The sequence below is a fragment of the Mesoplodon densirostris genome, chromosome 2 (assembly GCF_025265405.1).
Source record: "Mesoplodon densirostris isolate mMesDen1 chromosome 2, mMesDen1 primary haplotype, whole genome shotgun sequence".
NCBI lineage: Eukaryota > Metazoa > Chordata > Mammalia > Artiodactyla > Ziphiidae > Mesoplodon > Mesoplodon densirostris.
In genome coordinates this window covers 73,779,488-73,802,654 of record NC_082662.1, presented here as the reverse complement: position 1 = coordinate 73,802,654, position 23,167 = coordinate 73,779,488, and positions in this window count along the sequence as shown.

Sequence of the window (23,167 nt, the reverse complement as noted above, 5' to 3'; positions counted from 1 at the left end):
TGTATTTGTAATAAATTAGCATTGTGGTTTTTGCCCCCCACCCCCACCATGGGTTTTGCTTAGGTGCTTATGGGTAAGTGCCTGCATACTAGGAGAAAAGTTATATAACCAAAAACAGTCAATTAACTTGTCAGTCAAATGCTGCAGGACACAGGGAGGGACCACCAGTCTAAAAAACCCAACCCCACCCCACTGTGGGGCTGCTTCTGGTTTCCAGACAGCCTGCTCTCATCCTTCTTGGAAGTATACTTTTGCTCTGCTTAATAAAACGCTTGTTACTTAAAACTGCTCTATGTCTCTTGACTGAATTATTTCCCTCAAGAAGGGCAAGAACTGAGGAAGTCACTGTTTCCACTGGTGACACAAGAACTTGTGAGTGCTAACTAAAATGTGGATACTTCTAAGACTCTTAAGATTAGTTCCTCTAACATTAGCTAAGCAGTGCGAAGAACCCATGTTTTAATGAAAACCAGTTTGTTGCCTTTTTCTGCACTTTGGAATTATGAAGACCATGTTTTCAAACAAGTACTACCAGATCCTAACTAATGTCACTGAATACCAACTCCAAATATCTTCTCAATCAAATCTGATTGCTCCACCCTGGCCAGATTTCTAACCAGCTAAATAAGGTGGGACCAGTAGGGCAAGGCCGGAACCCCTCCTTCTTCAGAAAAGGGTGATCTGGTCTAAGTAGACTTAGTTAGAGATTAGAGCTCTAGAGAGTCCTGTAATTTGGGATTGGTTTATTTCAGGCTACAGTGCAAAACTTTCTTCCCTCTAACACTAAAAAGAAAATGGAAGAAATTTTAGAACAGTGGTCTTCAAACTATTTTTTGCATTCCCACATTCCAACATTGGAATCTGGGGTATGTAGAGGGTTCTTTGTTTCAATACAGAATTACAGAGAACAAAATAAAAATCAAACTGATAGCAAAATAGCAAAATAAATGAAAGTTTTAAAAGACACACTTAGTAGTAATTCAACTAATATATAACTACCAATAAAAGTAGCAACTGAAAATCATAACCAAATCAAGATGCTCTAAAGATGAAGCATTCTTCCCTAATGCTTCAGTTTTATGTACATGTACAGAACAGGGGTTTTACAAAGTTATCAAGGATCGTGTGGCAGCCATACCCCTTACAGAAACACTGGACTAGGGTCTTCCATGCTCTACTAACATGGGACTTTTGCTTAAAGATATCAAAATTTGGTAACCTTTAAAAACTCAGTGCTTTACTAATAAGTAGCTCAATTTCCATTGTAATAAAAGTGTATAGTATTGCAAGTCACTTGGTAAAAGAACTAAATACATGACTTACTATTTTTATTTTTCCATACAGTTGGGAAAATAACTGTGGACTACCAAGACATCAAAGATGGTATGGAGGAAAACACTGCTCCAGAGATGTAGTTCTGTAACTAATTTCATTTCTGACAATTGAGAACTAAGTCAGGTCTTGGCTAGATTCCTTGGGTGATAGATTATGTGGCCCCACGATCCAGGATAAGAAAAATGGAAAAGCAAGAAAGTAGAACTATGAATTTTTGCTGTCTCTCTTTTAAATTCTCTCCTTCCTCTTCAGATTTCTTCCCTCCCCTTACCCAAGCCTAGTGATATAAAAGGAAAAAAAAAAGTGATTGCTTATTAATTGATTATCTGTGTATATCTATCTATCATGTTATATGAAAGTTCTTAGGAATGGCTTTTCTCTTTACATGGAGCATGGTATCCAATTTGTATGTTTGTTTTTTGTTTTGCTTTTTTGATTTTGTTTTGTTTGGCTTTTAGACCCTACATACCATTTATGTCAGGAATTGCCTCTGCCTCAGCCTGCAGAATTGCACTGCTTTTGAATTTTGTAGATTTTCGCTTCTGACCAGAGATAAAATTTGCACTTTTTAAACATCCCATGATATTAGTCCTCAGTAAAGCTTCCTAAAATTTGATCAATTATCAAAAGTGATACTGCTCCAAAAACTTAAGGCACACAGAGTAGAGGCTTCTGAAATCTACCAAACCTAAAATAATGAGAATGTTTCAGACCATTATTGTTTTCTTTATGTAGATTGACTGTGGTCTCAATCCTTGGCCAAGAATGGAGAAAAACATAAACTTACAAATCCACTTGGGGGAAAAATAATTCCTAGGTATTGAAGAACAAAAATGTTAATCAATGATTAACCACTCTTACAGAGATAATTATTAATTACATTAAACAGTAATTTTACATGGTATTTCATCCAGTATATTTAGCTTTTTGTTTTTATAACTTACCATGAGAGTTAGGAAATGTTCTTCAGAATCTCATCAATTAATGATTAATAACATATGTTTGGATGGAACCACAAAAGACCCCAAATAGCCAAAATGATCTTGAGAAAGAAGAACAAACCTGGAGGTATTAAGCTCCCAGATTTCAAACTATACTAGAAAGCTACAGTAATCAAAATTATATAGTAATGGCACAAAAACAGGCACATAGATCAATGGAACAGAATAGAGAGCCCAGAAATAAACCTACACTTATATGGTCAATTAATCTACATCAAAGAAGGCAAGACTATACAATGGGGAAAAGATAGGCTCTTAAATGTATAATTCTGGGGAAACTGGACAGCTACATGTAAAAGAATCAAACTGGACTGCTTTCTCACGTCATATACAAAATGTAACTCAACGTGGATTAATGTAAGACCTGAAACCATAAAAGTCCGAGGAGAAAACAAAGGCAATACCCTTTTGGAGATAGGTCTTAGTAATATTTTTTTGGATCTGTCTCTTCAGGCAAGGGGGAAAAAAAACAAAATAAACAAATGGGACTGCTTCAAACTAAAAAGCTTTTACATAGCAAAGGAAACCATCAACAAAATGAAAAGACAACCTACTAAATGGAAGAAGTTATTTGCAAATGATATATCCAACGAAGGCTCAATATTCAAAATATATAAAGAACTCACACAACTCAATATCACAAAAACAAACAATCCATTTAGAAAATGGTAGAGAACCTGAATAGACATTTTTCCAAAGGAAACATAAAGATAGCCAACAGACATATGAAAGATACTCAACGTTGCTAATCATCAGGAAAATAAAAATCAAAACCACAATGAGATACTGCCTCACAACTGTCAGAATGGCTAGCATTGAAAAGACAAGAAATAACAAGTATTGGCAAGTATGTGGAAAAAAAGGAACCCTCCTGTACTATTGGTGGGAATGTACATTGTTACAGCCACTGTGTAAAACAGTATGGAGGTTTCTCAGAAAATTAAAACTAGAATTACTAAATGATCCAATAAACCCACTTCTGGTTATTTACCTGAAGGAAATGAAGACTAGTGTCTTCACTCAACAACATATATGCACCTCCCTGTTCATTGCAGCACTATTTACAATAGTCAAGACATGTAAGAAACCTAAGTGTCCATAGATAGATGATTGGATAAAGAAGATATGGTATATATTGTGTTGGCCAAAAAGTTCATTCAGTTAGTGAATACATTGTTCAATAAAATTCTTGGTGAAAATGAAAAATGTGTCTTTTATTGTTACTTAAAACCAAATGAACTTTTTGGCCAACCCAATATATGCCATGGAATATTACTCAGCCATAAGAAAAGAATGAAATCTTGCCATTTGCAACAACATGGATGGATCTAGAAGGTATTATGCTAAGTTAAATAAGTAAGACAAAGAGGGCCTCCCTGGTGGCGCAGTGGTTGAGAGTCCGCCTGCCGATGCAGGGGATACGGGTTCGTGCCCCGGTCTGGGAGGATCCCATATGCCGCGGAGCGGCTGGGCCCGTGAGCCATGGCCGCTGGGCCTGCGCATCCGGAGCCTGTGCTCCGCAACGGGAGAGGCCACAGCAGTGAGAGGCCCGCATACCGCAAAAAAAAGAAAAAAAAAAAAAAAAAAAAAAAAAAAAAAAAAAAAAAAAAAAGAAAAGAATGAAATCTTGCCATTTGCAACAACATGGATGGATCTAGAAGGTATTATGCTAAGTTAAATAAGTAAGACAAAGAAAGACAAATATCATGTGATTTTTCTTATTCATGGAATCTAAAAAACAAAACAAGGAACAGAACCATACATACAGAGAACAAACTGGTGGTCATGGGGCAGGAGCAGAAGTTAGAGGAATTGGTGAAATAGGTGAAGAGAATTAAGAGGTCAGACTTCTAGTTATAAAACAAATAAGTCACAGGAGTGTAATGTACAACATAGAAAATATAGTCAATAACATTGTAATAACTTTGTATGGTAACAGATGGTATGTGACAGATGACCAGTAGACTTACAGTGGTGATCATATCATGATGTAAAAAAAATCAACTCACTATGTTGTACACCTGAAACTAATATACTATTGTAAGTCAATTATACTTCAATAAAAAGCAGATCACTAACAAATAAAGATCAATCTTCAATTACAGAGTTGAACTAAAACTATTTAATTAAACCAGTGATAAATTAGAATTTTATGTAGAGAAATAATCATTTTACACATAATTTTCAAAAAAGTAATCCATTACTTCTGCTTAAAATAGACCAGGGGCTTCTCTGGTGGTGCAGTGGTTGAGAGTCTGCCTGCCGATGCAAGGGACACGGGTTCGTGCCCCGGTCCGGGAAGATCCCACATGCCGTGGAGCGGCTGGGCCCGTGAGCAATGGCCGCTGAGCCTGCACGTCTGGAGCCTGTGCTCTGCAACGGGAGAGGCCACAACAGTGAGAGGCCCGTGTATCACAAAAAAAAAAAAGACCAGATCTTTTGAATAATGCTTGTTCAAAAAGCTGCCTTGGAACCAGAATTAAATTATTCTCTCTCTGTCTCTCTATGTCTCTGTCTCTGTTTCTCTCTTTTAGCTACCATGTATTGAGTGTTTACTATTTGTAAGGTATTGCATCTCACAGTTAATATAATACCTAGTTTAATTCTCACAGTACCTTCTTAGGTAATTATTATTATCCTCAAATTAAAAATGAGAAATTAATACATAGATAGGTAAGATCACATTCTTCTAGCATATAGAAAAATTGGAATCAAATTCTTTGCCTGTCTTGCTCTAAAATTGTGTTCTTAACTACAGAGCAGCTTTTCTCAAGAATGACAAAAGCGAATCCCTTGCCTTTGCCTGTGGAAAAATAAAAAAGTCCTAAAGACTAAAGACTTATGTTTTAAATTTATGTAGGGAGGAGAACTTACATTTCTTTTCTTTCCCTTAAAGGAGGTTTGGGGACATGACATGAAACTGACAACCAAATAAGAAGTAAATATTGATAATATCCCAGGTGGTTGACTTGGACTTCTAATTTTTTATTACTATTCAGGAAGTGTCACTCAAACTAGATTCCTTTATTGCATCAGTGCTGTGGATCACTGTCATAAATTTTCTGTTTGTACAATTTTCCCTCTCATATTGTCAAGTATCTCATGGTTTTATTAGTGGCTTGCCTGTAATTAGATTCCAGGTACAGACTTACACTCATCTTTCCAGTCAGGAAATCCGAAAGGCTATCATTTCTCTTCTGCTCTTCCACTGAATTCGGTTTGGGATATAAGACATGTTAGTGGTAATTTCGTTTGTGGTTTGCATAATACCCAGTGACAATGGACTCTGCTCTTCTAATGTTTCCATAACCTTCCCTCATTTGGGATTTTGCTTGGCCTGAACATTTATGTTTTTAAGTGATAATCCCTCTCATATTTGGGGAACTATACAAATTAAAATCAAAAGAATAAAAAAAACTGTGTACCTATTTCATTTGGGCCTTCACTATTCTCAAATATCTCAAAGTATTTCTAATATCTTTTTTGTAATTCCTGGCATCAGGAGAGGGATTTAATTGTAAATAAAGCATCCTTCTCATGAAAAAAAATCCCCAGAGACAACTAAATGTTTTCTTTTTCTGAAATCCACAAGTTAATGACATCTATTTCTCCCTATTTGTAGTTTTGTTGTCTGAGTACACACTGTAAAGTGCAGTTCTTGGTGATGCATTCTTACTTTCTTCCTTACACCCAGATGAAACTTTCAAATGACATAACTTTTGGTTTTTTGAAAAATCTGTCAGTGAAACTGATATTGTCACATTTATGAACACCCTGTTCCCAAGGACTGTTAAGCAGAAAGAGTAAAGAAGCCTGGATAAACATATTTTACCACAAGAAAGGCCAACAACACCATTACAACCTATTAGATCATGAAGTGGCCGTCTTTTACCTATGTAAGAAAACATGGAGGTTTCTTTTTTTTCCTTATCTGTCCAGGGACTCAGACTCACAATTCATGACACTAGGCACTTCAGAACAAATTAAGGTAAAAAGATGTTCAGATATTAATGAAAAACCCTCATTTTCTTTTGATTAATTAAAAGGGTTTTAGGAGAAAACTAATAATGGTCCACAGGGAAGAAAAGGCCATTAAAGTCATAGAATATACATTAGCGATTATCCTACTTTATTTACAACCAATTTTTCTTCTGAAAACAGGAATGCATAAAATATATAAATTGTCATAAAATAATAAATATGTGTAAAATTCATGAAAATGTGAAGAGATTGTGAATATAATGATATTAAGAATTAAAATAATTTAGTATTTTTCAGTGACCAAAATATATGAGATGAGCTTTCAAATAATGCTAAATAAGTAAAGTAGGATTATAATTGAATGTAGCCCTAATCAGACTTTTCTCAATTTGATCTTCATTTAAACATCTGCTAATTCCCTTTCACAGAGAAACACAGTTTAGAAATTGGTATAAGGCTATAATCAACCACGAAAATTCTGGGTACTTATTACTTTATGGATGGAATGTCACGATGGGTTCCTGCAGGTGTACACGGGAACTTTGAACTTCAACAAATGTTAACAGTGTAATTCTGGTCTAGATTTTCTCTGGCTGTACACTGACCACTTTATTTAAAAATGGAATAATCCCCTGAAATTTGGATTTTTCAGTGTCTGGCCTGGAATTTGGGTTATAATCTAGGGGAATACCTGGTTGGAGTCCTAGGTTTCCAGACTAATGCTGTGATTATACATTTCAATGCTGAGGTTGACTTTAGTTGGCTTTATACCCAGAAGTTAAGCACAGGGTTAAACCTAGTACATATTCCTGAAATAAATATCTGCTCTGAAATGAACCCAAACATAGATACTAATTACCAAATATTTATTGAGCAACTTTACTGCAAAGCACCCTTTCTGACTACAGGAAAAAAAAATGTGTTTTAAGTTTAATTAAAGAAACTATCCATGAAAACTAATTATCATGGGGTATAGTGGGGAAAGATTGATCTTTGAAGTTAAATTTCAACAGGATTGTAAATTTCTTCACCTCTATAATCCCTCAGTCTTTTTCCTTTATAAAATGGGAGTTAAAAAATATACTTGATAGGTTATTCTGATGATTAAATGAGAATTTGTGTATGAGGCATCTGGCACATGGTAAGCACTCAGTTGATTACAGTCATTAAATACATTTATAATACTTAGTAGTATACTAGATGCTCTTGATAAAGACTAGATTCCATTCTCCTAATACCACAGAACAATTTGATAAGTGCCAGAAAATAAATATCACAGGACTTCATTGAGGATTAGGTCAAAAACCAAGGCCTCACAGATAATGCCAAGCTTAAATAAACATATGGAAAAAGACCACAGGAAAAGCAAATGAATAGAGGAGAAAATTATTTGAATGTTTGAGGAGTAATAAATGGAAAATTAGTCAAACTAGAGGCAAAATAATGTGAAGTGGAGTAGAGACTGTTAAGATTGGAGAATAGGCAGTTGGAGAAATGTATAGCTTTCCATGAACATCACATATAATATGGATGGAATTTTAATCAAGTAGAAAAAAAAATTTTAAGTTCGCTGAAGTGCTTTAAAATAAGATGATAATTTTTAAAAGAGCTTTTCAACAAAGAAAGTTACATGAGTTATATCAAGTTGCACTTTGACCATTTGCACCTTTTAAGAAAATATTTGCTGCTGTGACAAGCAAGACCTTAAATCTTAGTGGCTTAGTACAATAAAGTTTATTTTTTATTCACATAAATTTCATATTCCTGGTCAGTGAACAGCCTTCCATATTATCAATCATGGAGCCAGACTCCTTCTATCTTACAGTTTTGCCTTCCTCTGGATCCACAGGCCTCTCTCCACTCAGCAAAAGGACAGAAAAAGAAATACAGGAGGATGACCACAGGAGGTTTTAAATGGTTATGCCTAGAAGTTGTGTCCACATTCTTGTCTAAACTCAACTGGCCAGAATTCAATCACATGGGCCTTACCCATTTGAAAGAGAGATGAGGAAGAAAGAAAACTATTTTATTTTTTAAAATCTCATAGTAATCCGCCATACCATCTAAGATATTTGTCTGATCAGGCTGGAATTTATGCACTCAACTTTTTATAAACGTGAGCAAGAGAGATGAAAACTGATGTTTATGTTAGTAATTATTGTATTATTTCTATTCAGAATTGACTTATCCACTTCATGAGAAAACACAAAAGTTTTCACTTTTTTATCACATAGACCTAAATAAAGATGGGTAATTAGTTGGATTGTAAACTTTTTAAAATTTAGGAAATATTCAAATTACCTAGGTCTGTCTGAATGTCTTGATACAGGGAACTATTTCAATATTTCATTGTATTATATGTAACCTTTCCAAATACTGGTATTCTCTTTGTGAATTTCACATGTTAATTAGTGAAAGAATATTTGTTGCTAACTATTAAAAAGCAAGTATCATGAGGTATCCAGATGTGAGTTATTATAAAATTTTAAAATGTGCCTGAGATACAGAATGAAATTTCTTAATTGCACAAAAGTATTACATAAGAAAGAATATCACACAAAGCAGTTTATAAGAAATGTAACAACCAAGAAAATGTGTAATAAAATTTATTTCTACTAATTTAAGTAAGGGATATAGTATCCAGTGACATGGCTATGGGCTGAATTGTGCTCTCCCAAATTCTTATGTTGAAACCCTAACCCCAGTACCTCAGAACGTGATTGTATTTGGAGACAGGCCCTTTAAAGATTTAATTATGTTTTAAAAAAAGCCATTAGGATGAGCTTTAATCCAATCTGACTGGTTTACTTATAAGTGGAAATTTGGACACACAAAAAAGGTCAGGGATACATGCACATGGAGGAAAGACCATTTGAGGTTACAGTGAAAAGAAATAAAAAATATATGATCATAAAAGGAGATTATAGTATACCTTTCTAATATTCAATTAGATAAGCAGATAAAAATAAATGTCTGAACATTGAAATATATAGAAATATATAGAAATCTGCACAACATGACTCACAAATGATGTAACTGTTGTATAAGGAACATTGCATCCTACAACATCAGAGCATTTACAAAACTGACCACATGCAGGGACATAAAGCAAGTTCAACTAATTTCAAAGGGTTGAAAATATACATAGTTTGTTTGGGGAATACAATAGCATTATGCTAGAAATCAATTAAAAAAGATAACTAGAATATCCCCAAATGTTTGAGCACTACACTTCTAAATAATTCATGGATAAAGAAGACATTTCAATAAAAATTAGAAATATTTTGAACTAAATTAAAATCAAAACTGATTTAAACCTTAAAATATATATTGAAAGAGAAAAAAAAGGTTGATAGTAAATTATATATGTATCCATCTCAAGAAATTAGGGGAAAAGTAGTTAAACTCAAAGACAGTAAAAAGAAAATAATAGGAGAAAAAAGTGAAAATTAACCAAATGGAAAAAAGATCTCAAAACCAATGAAGCCAAATTATGTTCTTTGAAAGGACAAATAAAAGCAGCAAAACCCTAGGAAAATAAAGGAGCAAAAAATATAAGTAAATAAACAAACAAACAACAATAATAAATATTAGAGTAAAAGAGAGACATCAATACAGATGTTATACAGATTAAAAAGATAATAGGAACCTATTATAAACAACCATAAGCCAACATATATGAAAATTTGGATGAAAAGACATATATCTCTAAAAACACAACTTAGCAAAACTGATGAGAATAAACAGAAATCTTAATAGTCTTATATATATTAAAGACATTAAACATGGAATGAAAAACTTTGCCTCATTAGTCACTAGAGAAAAGCAAAACAAAACCAAAATTATCTCTAGACACACTCACTAGAACTGCTAAAGTTAAAAAGATAGAAAATTATGTGTTGCCCTGATATGAATCTACTGGAACTTCCATATATTACTGGGGGTATAATTTTGTGCAACCACTTTGCCACATGAAAAAGTAAGAAAAAATCTCACACACAAAATTGAACAAAAGAAGCATGACACAAAACAGTTCATACTATATATGTGATTCCATTTATATTATGGTCGAAAAGAGGCAAACTAATCTATGTCCCCTGTGGTGCAGAAGAGAGGGGATGCTGGTGAGAAAGGCATATATAAGGGACTTTCAGGATTCATGTAATGTTCAATTTATTGAACTGATAGGTGGCTTAATGAGCATGTTCATTTTTATCAAGGTAATTATTTGCATGTGTATGTACTTTAACAAATGTACATAAAATAATAATATTAGATATGATAGTTATTTCACATAAGTTAAGTTCCATTACAAAATTCTCTGGTCCCTTTATTATAAAACAAACATATTGTGATTACCTGGAGGGAACAGGTCATTGTGAATTAATCATGAACAAATGAAATGGTGAAATATCAAAAACAATAACAAAAAGGACAACTCAGAATTTCAGCTGGAGAAAAGTTATTCCAAGTTTATTTCAGAATCAGAAAAAATATATATCTGTTACAGAAACAGAAAAGAAAAATAAAAACTAAGGCAAATATTGAAGAAAGCATTTTGCACAACTATTGCTATAGTTAGTATAGAGTTTGATTCCCCTAAAAGAAGAATAGAACTTGTGAATTTAAAAGAATTGAGACATTATTGTTCTTGCTAATTAACAAGGAAGTGTTAATGTGCCACTTAACACTTAGATTTTACCTACTGAACAGATGAAAATAAACTGGGAAAGACTGGGCCCAAACTGTAAAAAGGTCTTGGAAATCTGCATATACAATAATATATTGTGCTGCTACATTCCCCACCTAGGCAACTTAAGCTCCACCAGTTTCAGCCTCAAGCTTTGGTCTCATTTAGCTATCTAGGCTGGGCCCAGATCCAGGAGGTAAGTCTTGATTAGTACATCCTAAGATGAATAGTAGGTACAGCCTCCTTGTTAGTAACTAGGAATAGAAAATATTGTGTTGCCTATTTTTTACCAATGAGAGTGCTTCATGAAAATGTAGCTCTGAAAGAGACAGATTGGATTAGGTCTTTATTTTTCCCCCGACTTTGAACACTCTTGTGCCCTGAGGTGCTATGACCAACAGGCTCCATGAAGGGAGATAATCTACATTTCTGAGAAGAAAAAATAATATTATTGTTGAACTATGACATTAACCAGCCATTAAGGCATCCTACCATCCTTTACTACAAGATAATATGTCTTCTATTTGTTGAACCCAGTGATTTTCAAAGTATGGTGCCCAGATCAGCAGCATCCATATCACCTGGGAACTTGTCAGAAATTCCTAGACACCACCCCAAACCTACTGAATCAGAAACTCTGGGCAAGTGATCTTGATGGCCCCTTAAAGTTTGAGAACCACTGGTTTAAGTCATTTTGAGTTGTGTTTTCTGTTACTTATGGGTCAAAAGTTCTTATTTGATACAACACATAGTAGTAAGTAAGATAAAAGGAAATGGTGATTATGAGAAAACAGATATACAGAAAAATTATGAAGAGCAAAAGTACAACTCGAACCTGGTGAATTTTCTTCTATATAAATTATACCTCACACACAAAAGGCCAAGGTTCAGTTTATTCCTCAAAGTTTATGCCACAAACCTTAAGCATCTCTGAGTCTGCAGTAGATTCATAAGAAAATACCTCAGGGTCTCAGCATCATCCTTGTTATTGATTCTTTATATTAGTTAAGATTCATTACATTTATGGTAGCCCTCCAGTGCTAAGAAGTCAGGGAACAGAGTACTTAATAACCCTGTTTCTACCTCCTCTTAGAAATCACTGAAAAATGAAGAGCATAATGAAGAATGGAATTACAAATATTTTACCATTCCAAAATTATAGGACATTCTAACCCTAAACCTCAATATTTTCCAAAGAACTGCCAAGTGTAGCAAAAGAGCAGAGAAGCATGGGAAAAGATCAAATGAGAAAACCTACAGATCCCAAACAAAGCCAGCAGAACATAATTATCCTTAAGTAGGGACGGCATCCAAGGAGCAAAACAATAACCTTTTTTGTTTAAAATATTTTGTTTAAAGCAGAGGAAATGGAACACCCAGGCTGGCGGGAAAATACCATATGGTGCCAAGGTATACCAAGGATTCTGCAAGGAAACACACAAATATATTTGGTATGATTGGAGAGGTTGGAGACAGACTGGAGGAGAGAAACATGGGATTTTGGAGCATCCATAACTGTTGATCTTTACTGGCTCTAGAAAAGTCATGATTAAAATAAATCTCTCATATACCCAACATGGCATCTTGGGTTTCTTTGTGCACCAAGGTGAATCCCTACTAGCCAAAGGACTGCCATGATCCCTTTCTCACACAACTGATTACAAAAAAACAGGCCAGGAAAAACTTATTCAAACAATCAAACTGAATCAGTATAGGATCTTATTCAAAATACTAGAAAGTAATAAATGAAGGTTAGAAAGCACCACCAAAAAAGCAAAAACAATTACAATGCCAAACAATTTTTTAAATTAATAAAATAACCAAAGAGTTCAAAGCAAATATATAGGGCTTAAGGACAATAAATGATTGGTACAGAGAAATAGGAGCAGAGAGAGCTTAGGAAAGAAGCCACGTAGAAAAACAAAACAATTGTTGAAGCTTTACTGACCATGATGCAAAGGAAAACATGTCTTCTAAAAAGACAAAACAAGTAAATGGAGGTCAAGGTATTTTTTGTTTGTTTGTTTTTAATGAACACTATACATAAAAACAATGAGTTTCAAAAGAAGTAGCAACGGGACATCCCTGCTGGCACAGTGGTTGAGAGTCTGCCTGCCGATGCAGGGGACACAGGTTCGTGCACTGGTCCGGGAAGATCCCACATGCCGTGGAGCGGCTAGGCTCGTGAGCCATGGCTGCTGAGCCTGTGCGTCCGAAGCCTGTGCTCCACAACGGGAGAGGCCACAACAGTGAGAGGCCCACGTACCGGAAAAAAAAAAAAAAAAAAAAAAAAAAAAAAAGAAGTAGCAACAATTGGAATGGAAAAATATTCAAATATGCAATTCAAGGATATTTTCTAGAAATATAAGACTAACCTACAGAGTAAAAGGGTATATACTTTTCAGGAAAAAATGGATTCAGAGTGATCAACACTGAAACATAGACTGGAAGAATTGTTAGTCTTCTAAAAAAACAAAACAAAACAAATGAACAAACAAAAAACCCAAACCTCTGTTGGGCCTCAATTCAAAAAGATAAAGTCACCAACAGAGTGAAGATTCAGGATAGCCTTGGAGTCTTCTGTTCAGTCTTCTTCAGTGGTAAAAGAGATTGGCAAATGCCTACAATGCTTACAAGGAAAGAAAGTATAAGACAAAAACTTTATCATCAGGAAACTGTGTATGCAAACAAAGGCAGAAGATAGACATTTTTACATGTGCAGGAATTCCAATTCCTATGAGCCCTTCTTAAGGAGAACAATGGAGTCAGTGAAAAGATTAATAGAGAAATATGGGAAAACAATTGGTTAGGACATTGAACAAATCAAACATCTGATGAAATTATGGATGTAAAATCAAAAGAAAATGTCCCAAACCATATAAATAAAGCAAAAATATATTAACAAAAAATTGGAGGCAAAAGTCAGAAAAAAATATGGAAAGCAATATGTGTACTTTATTTCCTCATATTTAATAAAGAATAAAAAATATTTTTAAAAACTGATAAAAAATATAATAGAAATACAATTGTATTTAAATATGTAAAGGTATATAGTAGACAAAATAAGAAAAAGACTATGTTGATCTGTAATTTCAAAGTAGAAATAAAGAGAAGAGATTTTGGAATTATAACAATTTTGTTATTGCACAAAATGGGGATTCAATAGTTACTGCCTAAAGATGAAGTGTAGTACATGTATTATATAAAATTATTGTGTAAATGTAACCACTAAAAGAACTGACAATAAAGGTGCAATTTACAGTTTATCAGAAAGAATCTACACATAAGACAAAGCCAAGGGGAAAAAATACTGTACTATAATACAAAAAAAAGAAGGCATAAAAAGTGAAATCATAATATAAAGGACTATGAAAGAAAAAAGCCCAAACAAATCTGTCACTTTAATAAATAGTTAGGCTAAGCACTCCTATGAAAAGAAAAGGAGTATCAGGTTGAACAAAGCTTATAAAAAATGCAAACCCAAAACTAAATGTCTCAAAAAGATTGAAAATAACATAATAGGGAAAGACACACAAGATAAATGCAAACAAAAAGAAGGCAGGGTTAGCAATCTTAGTACCAGGCAAGGTTACATTCAGGGCAAAAAGAAAAAGAGCCAATTCAATTGAAAAACTGAACACTATTAGGAATCATAACACTTGAGGGAAAAAAAAAACCCTTAAATTATCTCTATTTACAAATGATAGAGAATTAATAATAAAACAACTCACACAAGAAAATACTTAATTAAAGTGGCAGGATTAAAATTAGTATGTAAATATATACTAATATTTATTTATTTATTTATATAAAAGTGTATAAACATACAGATATAAAATAACGAATTGAAGATAAAATTGAAAAGAAAACCCATTTACAATAACAACACAAAAATTAAATATTTTGGAGCAAATGTAATAAGAAATGTGGGGGAAAAAAGAAGGGACTTTAAAAACACCCTGAATGACACAAAAGTAGACTTAAAAAAATGGAAAGCATTCCTCATCACTGGAAAGGATTATTCCTCAAATTTATTTTCCTCAGATAACACAGATGTTAAATGATCTCTCAAAATACATTAACATTTATTTTTTTGGTGCTAGACAAATTTATTCTAATGTTCATTTGGGGAAAAATGTGAGAAAAACTACTAAAAATAAAACCTAACACAGAACCCTACTGCTACTGTACTTCCACTAGATCACCTAAAATTTTAAAATCTGACAACACCAAAGGTTTAACAACTAGAATTCACACACATGAGATAAAAGAATGGCTGTTCCTTACACAACTAGCATTCACCTACCCCATCCACCCAAATTTTACTCCTAGGTATTTTCCCAAAAGAAATGAAAACATAAGTCCACCAAATAGTTATTCAATAGTGTTCATAACAGCTAATGCAAAATAGCCGAAAACTGGAAATAGTCCATGTGCCCATCAGTAAAAAGTAGATAAACAAAGTGTGGTATATTCATACAATGGAATACTACTTAACAATTAAAAGAAATGATTTACTCATACACACAACATGGATGACTATCAAAACATACTGCTGAATGAAAGAAACTTTACACAAAAATTTGCTTACTGTATGATTATATTTATTTGAAGTCCTAGAACCAGAAAAACTAATTTGTCATGGGAAAAAAAAATCAAAATAGTGATCTCCTTTGAGGCAGGAGTATGAGTGGGGATTTACTAGGAAGGAGAATGAGAGGACTTTACTGGATTACAAGGTATATGGATTTGTGAGAACTTACTGGATGTTACATTTAAGATTTGAGCATTTACTTCAAAAAAAGACAACTCTAAAAAATATTTAACTCTATTTGATGTTATGAATGCTGAAGTATTTGGAGGATCATGGTGATGTCTGCAATTTACTTTGGGATGCATCAAAAAATAAGATTGGCTGATGGATAGAGATGGATGGACAGATGGATAAATATGTAATAAAGTAAGTTTAGAACAAAATGTTAGAATATGGGCAGTGGTATATGGGTGTTCACTGTAAAGTTCTTAAAACATTTCTGAACATTTGAAAGTTTTTCATGATAAGATGAAAAAGTTTGGGGGTCGGGGGAGAAAAGAAGAGTAGTGAAAGGGCAATAGGTCTACCAGAAATGAAAATATATTATGATGTTTCCTAAATTTAAGAAGTAATATGTTATTGTTGCAAGAATACATATGCCAGTGGAACAGAGTAAAATGTCTGGAAATTGACTCAAGTACAGATGAAAGTTTTGTAAATGATAAAGTTTTGTTAATGATAAAGGTGAGCTCTCAAATCACTGAAAAATGATAGATATTTTAATAAATGGTGTTGACACAACTGGATATCCAACTGGATAACAGATAAAATTGGATCCATACCACCAAACATCCTAATAAATTCCAAGTTGATAAGGTATGTGTATTAGTCAGGGTTCTTAAGAGAAACAGAACCAATAGAAGCTATATATACACATAGAGAGAGATTTATTTTAAGGAATTTACTTATGTAGCTGTGGCTTGTTGAGTCTTAACTCTGATGGGGTAGGCTGGCAGGCTGGAAACTCAGGGAGGAATTGAAGTTTGAGACCAACAGCAGCCTGATGGCAGAATTCCTTCTTGTTTGGGGGACATCAGTGTTTCTTCTATTAAGGCCTTCAACTCCTTGGATAAAGCCCACTCACATTTACTCGAAGTCCATGATTAAAATATTAATTTCATCCAAAAAACACCTTCAGAGAAATATCCAGAGTAATGTTTGACCAAATATCTGGGTATCATGGCCCAGCTAAGTTAACACATAAAATTAACCATCACAATATATAAATGTACCAAAAACTTGAAACCGTATAAATATTTGAATAAAACACAATTGAATTCCTTTATACTCAAAATCTAGATGCAATAAATTAAAATGTTAACAATTTTGACTATTTAACATATTTTGCGTGGCAAAAAAAAAAAATTATAAGCAAATTCAAAAGGCAAACGACCAAGAAGGAATGAACATTTGCAATATATATAGTAAATAAAGTGATAAACTTTCTGACCTATAAAGAACTTCTAAAAACTGAAAAGAAAAAAAAAAAGGTAAAACCAAAAATAAGGGTGAAAGAAATAAATAGTTCATGAGAAATAGTATAAAAATTGTCCTTCCATGTATAAAATATATTCCAGCATAATGAAAGACATTCAAATCAAAACTAAACTGTAAAGATACAGTTTCTCATCTGTCGAATTGAAAACAAATATTCAAAAGCTTGAGAATACACTATTTCCACAAACTCTAGGGAAATAGATTCTCTTTATACTGTTCCTGAGTGTGCAAAATGAGACAATCACTATAAAAAGGAATTTAGCAGTATCTAACAACATTATACATACATTTACCTTTCAATTTAGTAATCTCACTTTTATAAATTTTCCTTGAAGATTATAGCTCCAAAAATGTAGAGAAAAAAAAAACTATAAAAGGTTTTTCATAAAGTATTATTTGAAACAAAAATATTGGAAACAGGGCTTCCCTGGTGGCGCAGTGGTTGAGAGTCTGCCTGCTAGTGCAGGGGACACGGGTTCGAGCCCTGGTCTGGGAGGATCCCGCATGCCGCGGAGCGACTGGGCCCGTGAGCCACAATTACTGAGCCTGCGCGTTTGGAGCCTGTGCACCGCAACAGGAGAGGCTGCGATAGTGAGAGGCCCGCGCACCGCGATGAAGAGTGGCCCCCGCTTGCCGCAACTAGAGAAAGCCCTTGCACAGAGACGAAGACCCAACACAGCCATAAATAAATAAAAATAAAAAATAAAAGAGTTCCAATTTCAACGGTCAGATACTCTTAAAAAAAAAAAAATATTGGAAACAACCCAAATGCCCAATTATAGGAGAATGATTGAATAACTATCATAACTCACAAGACAGAGTACTCTACAGATGTTTATTTTAAAAAAGATCCTCATGAGAAGTTGTCATTTCCTACATGTAGGTTTAGATTTAGTTATAAATATAAACTTCTTTATTTTTTCAAAATAAAATATAGGAAGAATAACCCAAAATATTGGTTACCTACAGGTGTGTGTGGATATAGAAAGGCTAAGTAATGACTAAAAATATTCTTATATGTTAGCATATAACATATAACATATGTTGTATGTTAGCATCCAGTCAGGAAAACAGAAACCACATAAATTATATTGACAGTATAATTTAGGAGCTTGCCTACATTAATGCTGGAAGAATGAAAAGGCAACCATGACACACTGAGGTAACAGAGATGGTAACTGCCTAAAGAAGCTCCCACCCCAAAGGCTAGGAAAACAAAGAAGACTGGGGGAGGGAATCTGCAGGACTGGAACACATTTCTCTGAAGACAGGGGACTGGCTCCCCAGTTGGTGCTAGAACTCCAGGGGCTCTGAAGAGAAACACCATGAAGCTGGGACTCAGACTACTGAAAATTGGGTTCTTACTGGCTAGTCTGAAAGTACTAGAAGAAGCTATAACCTGGAAACGTGTTACTAGAAAGATCTCTCACTCTCTGGATAAAGAGTTGTCACTGGAGAAATTCAGAAATGGGCAACAAATAAACAAGAAGAAAGTCCTTTATCCATCCTCCTTCTTCTCTCCAGTTTCCTGTGGCACCCAGTGGTAGAACCTAACAGAACAATATGCGGTGAGGGTGAAATACTGTTCAGAATGCCAGCATGATAGAAAAGAATATGCAAGGGGGGTTTGGGAGCTGAGAGACAATAGCTTATTAACCAACACAGTGCATCCTTTTTGACGACCCAACAGCCATACACACATTTCTAAGCATATGTGAAATTCTATGTAACAGAATAAAATATAATGCTTTAATAAATTTGTTAAAATTTATTTAAAATTATATGCACCTATCCTTCATTCAAATATGAATGCTCTCATCTTCTCCCCCAAAAGGGTAAACACAAAGTCCTCATTGTATGGACATACATTACTGGACAATGTTAATTATTCATCAAAGGCAATCATAGTAAAAAACTATCATGTAACCAAAATTAAAAAGAAATTGAAAATGAACCACCAGCAATTCTTATATAAAATAATGAGAGGAGGAGGAAATAAGAAAAAATAAATTTTGAAAGATGAAAACATATTATACATTCAAAAATAAATCAACAAGGATGCCAAAAAGAAACAGTAAAATTAACTACATATAGAAACAAATGGATATATCAAATGGACAATATAATTACATGGGAATAACAGAATTAATTTAAATATCTTTGACTATAGTATTTTAGCTGTACACCCTGAATATATTCTAACTACAAAGGCAGCAAAAATAGCTTGAATTTTACTCAGTAAGGGGTGTGGTTTGGAGAATTTTGTCTAAGTCTTTCAATTATTAGGTAGACAATAATGATGATGATGGAGGAGGTGGAAGAGAAGGGGGAGGAGAGATAGATGGTAGATAGATAGATAGATAGATGATAGAGCCAATGAGTAAATAGATTGTTACTTGGGAATAGACTTCACACTGAGAGAAGAAAGTAGGAGAGTAGGAGAGCAGGATGTGAAGAAACCTGAGATCTTTGTAAGAACAAATGATTTTTGTTTTTTGTTTATTTCCTGGATCTGCTCCAAAAAAATGCCAAGAAATGTAATACCAGTAACAATGAGCAGAGTGGGACCAGATCTTGGTTTGTAAAAACCATTTGGAGAAATAACTGATCACAAATGTGGGCAAAGAAATGGAATACCCTTCTGTGACTGAAAGCAAGCAAGTGCTGAAAAACTATTAAAGGAATTAAGGGGTTTTCACTGACTAAATTTGGAAAATTTTGAGCATATAAAAATGAAATAATTTTAATGAATTATGACACATTAAATTGTTTTAATTCATGAATCCTTCCTCCCCTCCACTGCCACACACAAAAAGAACAAGAAAGAAAAGGAAAAAATTCTAGCTAATATATGTAGAAGGAAAAATAGAAAACTACTATTTTGAAGGCTTTCCAATGGATGCTAAAACCATTAGAGAAGGTTATTGAGAACATAAAATCCAAAGTCTTGAAGTTTTGATGAAACAGAGTTCCCTAGAGATTACATATTAATTATAAAGGGTAACAGATACCTTCAAGAAGTCTAACAGACATTACCTTTAAGTCATTGACTTAACATTACCTAGAAAGGGGTAAAATTACCTTATGTGCCTTCTGATGCAATGCACTGAGAAGGACACAGTATCACATAGAGTATTATTTCCAAAAATGTTGAATATGAACTCACTCATGAGGAAAGAGTCAGACAAACCCAGATGGTATGATATCCTACAAAACCCTTTTTCTGAACTATTTTTTTAATGTTAATATCATATGATTTTTTTAAAAAGGAAGTGGGAAAGCTGTTGTAGATTAAAGCAGACTAAAGAGACAAATAAATGCACTGTGTGATCCTCAATAGATTCTCAGTGGGGAAAACACCTATAAATGACATTATTAGGACACTGGGAAAATCAGAATATGGGTTGTATGTCAGATGATTGCATAGTATCAATGTTATACCCTTTGGGAATGACAATATTATTATAGCTATGCAGTAGAATGTCCCCGTTCTTGGAAAATAAATGCTAATGTATTTCAGGGTGATGCATCGTAATGCCTGAAACATACTTCTAAAAGTTTAGCAGTTTGCACAAGACAAAGCAAACGTGGCAAATGAATGAACTTACGTGATGATTATAGGACTGACTGTTCATTGTATTTTCTTTCATCTTTTCTCAGGCAACCCTAAGACTAGAACGGCTCTTCAAAATTGCCCCAAGCTAGGCTGAGGTGACCAGACCTTTACATCCCTCCAACCTTATCAGTCATCTGATGGAGGCTCCCCTGGAAAAGCCGGGGCATGGGCAGGACCACTCTCCAGCAGAGGCAATAATCCCCCGAAAGGGGATTCCTGAAAGATTTCTGTCTATAGTGCTCCCAGCAGTGGAGCCAACAATACTCCTTCTAGGGGCATCTGGGCAGCACATCACAATGTCCCCTATGGATACTTCAAAATACATAAAGTAACTTCAGAAGTCATTGCCAGAGGGACATTATTTCCCCAGCTAAAGAAAAACAAAGGGGAAGGCAGATCCTCTGCACCGATGTGACTCTTGATAACACACCACATTCTCTCCTAGTATTGTTATTGCTGCCAAAGATTTATTTTTGCAGCTATCCATTTAAACCGACTTTTGTTTAGGTAACTCTAAAGAAAACAGCTCTTTTCACCCTGAAATTATGTGCCTGCTTTAGCTGAAAGAAATATGGTAATACTTGATTTTAACTGAAACACAGTACAGCAATTTTCCTCTGAGAAGGTCAGGGTTAACCTTCAACGCCCTTACTCATATAAAGAAACATCTTTAACTTGTATCAGCATATTTTCATTAAGTTCACATTGCCCTTCAATATGCAAAAGGGCTTTCATCTCTAAGAAGGCAACAACTAATTAGAAATAAAGTTGCAAGAAAGGCACAGATTAAGCTGCAAAAATGGCACAGCCATTATAGACAAGGCATTCCAAAGGCTCTAAAAAACACTTAGAAGTACAAAATAGAAACCAGAAACTGGGCTCTTTCAGGAGACATTTCAAAGGTGCAATGGGTTTTTTGTTATAATTCTAACATTCATAAAGTGTGTGTGTACTCACTGAGTGTACACAGGGGCCTGCATGCACACACACACACACACACACACACACATAAACACACTAATTTAAAGGGCATTCTTCCCGGTTGCTCATAGGGATGGGCTTTATAAATTTCAGTTTGTGTAGGACAGTCACAGTTGCAAATGTTCTATGTTTTTGTTCCCATAGCATAAACTATGATTTCATCCTGGAAATTTCAAGTTTGACATTCATGATAGACTATCAGACAGTATCTGTAAACTGAAAATTAATTAACTTATCATTCATTATATACTTGGAGGGTGGAGATTTTAGGGGATATATGGAAAACTGTAAGACTATAGAAAGTGCACAGAGATCTAGTGTCAGGATGTGTCCCTTTTTTATTTTTATTTAGAAAAACAGCATAATGTCTGACACATAACAAGCATGCAATATGTATTCATTGTATACATTTTAATGTCTCCCCAACAGAGAAAATCCTGTCACCTTTTAGGAATTATGAAAATAATGTTACTGATTAAAATGTTCTATATGTTTTGAACAATTTTAATGGGTAGAATCTCATAAAGATTTAACTATTTAACTATTAATGTTTTGTTCTTTATAAGCTCAACCAAATCAAAATTTGCCTAGTTTTTTTGGATAATGTTGCCCATCTTTGTTTAACAAAATGTAATTCCTAAAAATCAGCAAGCACTTTAAGTATCTACTTCTTATCTTGGTCTTGTGAGATTGTGTGCCATTTTCTGGTCATGTGATCCATTTAGAAGATGCAGCATCTACAAATTTTTCTTCTTCTCTTCTTCTGAAAATCCAATGGGGACGGTAGGAAAGCTTCTGGATTATTTTGCAGCCTGATATCAAATGTACATAAGATCATACTTAAGAGTTGTCAAATCGAATCAATTTTCCCAGTTTATCTTAAAGTGGTTTACTATATAAATTGAATAAATATGTCCACATAGGGATAGAAAGGGGTAAAAAAATCAACAGACTGGAGAATTCCTGGACATACATATCTTAAAACAAGTTGCAAAAGCTATTGAAAGGTTAATATTTGTGAGATAGTTATAGTTTTAATCATATATTCTAGAACTATGGAGGTTAACAAAACAGCCCTAGGACAATTTGAGTTACGACTATTTACATTCTAAATTTATTTGGTACTGTCTTGACAGGACAGAAGAGATGAGTTGTTTGAACTTGAGTACAAAAGTCTGTTTTCTATCAATTAAATCTTCTCCTTCCCCCTCCACACACACTTAAAATGTTTCCCAATATGGTACTTGCTCTGGTTCATTTGATTTTATTTTGAAATGAGTTTTTTGTAGTTTCTGTTTTTTTTTTTTTTTCTCTTTTCTGAGGTATTCATTTTGAATCTGTGTCAGGATACAGAAGTGTTATCTCTAAATGAGAAGTGTATGCAAGAAGCTCAGCCAATGTTGAATTTCAATGAACTTAGTAGTTCTAATGTCATGAAACTCTGTCAAATGTTAAAAGAAATTATACATAGA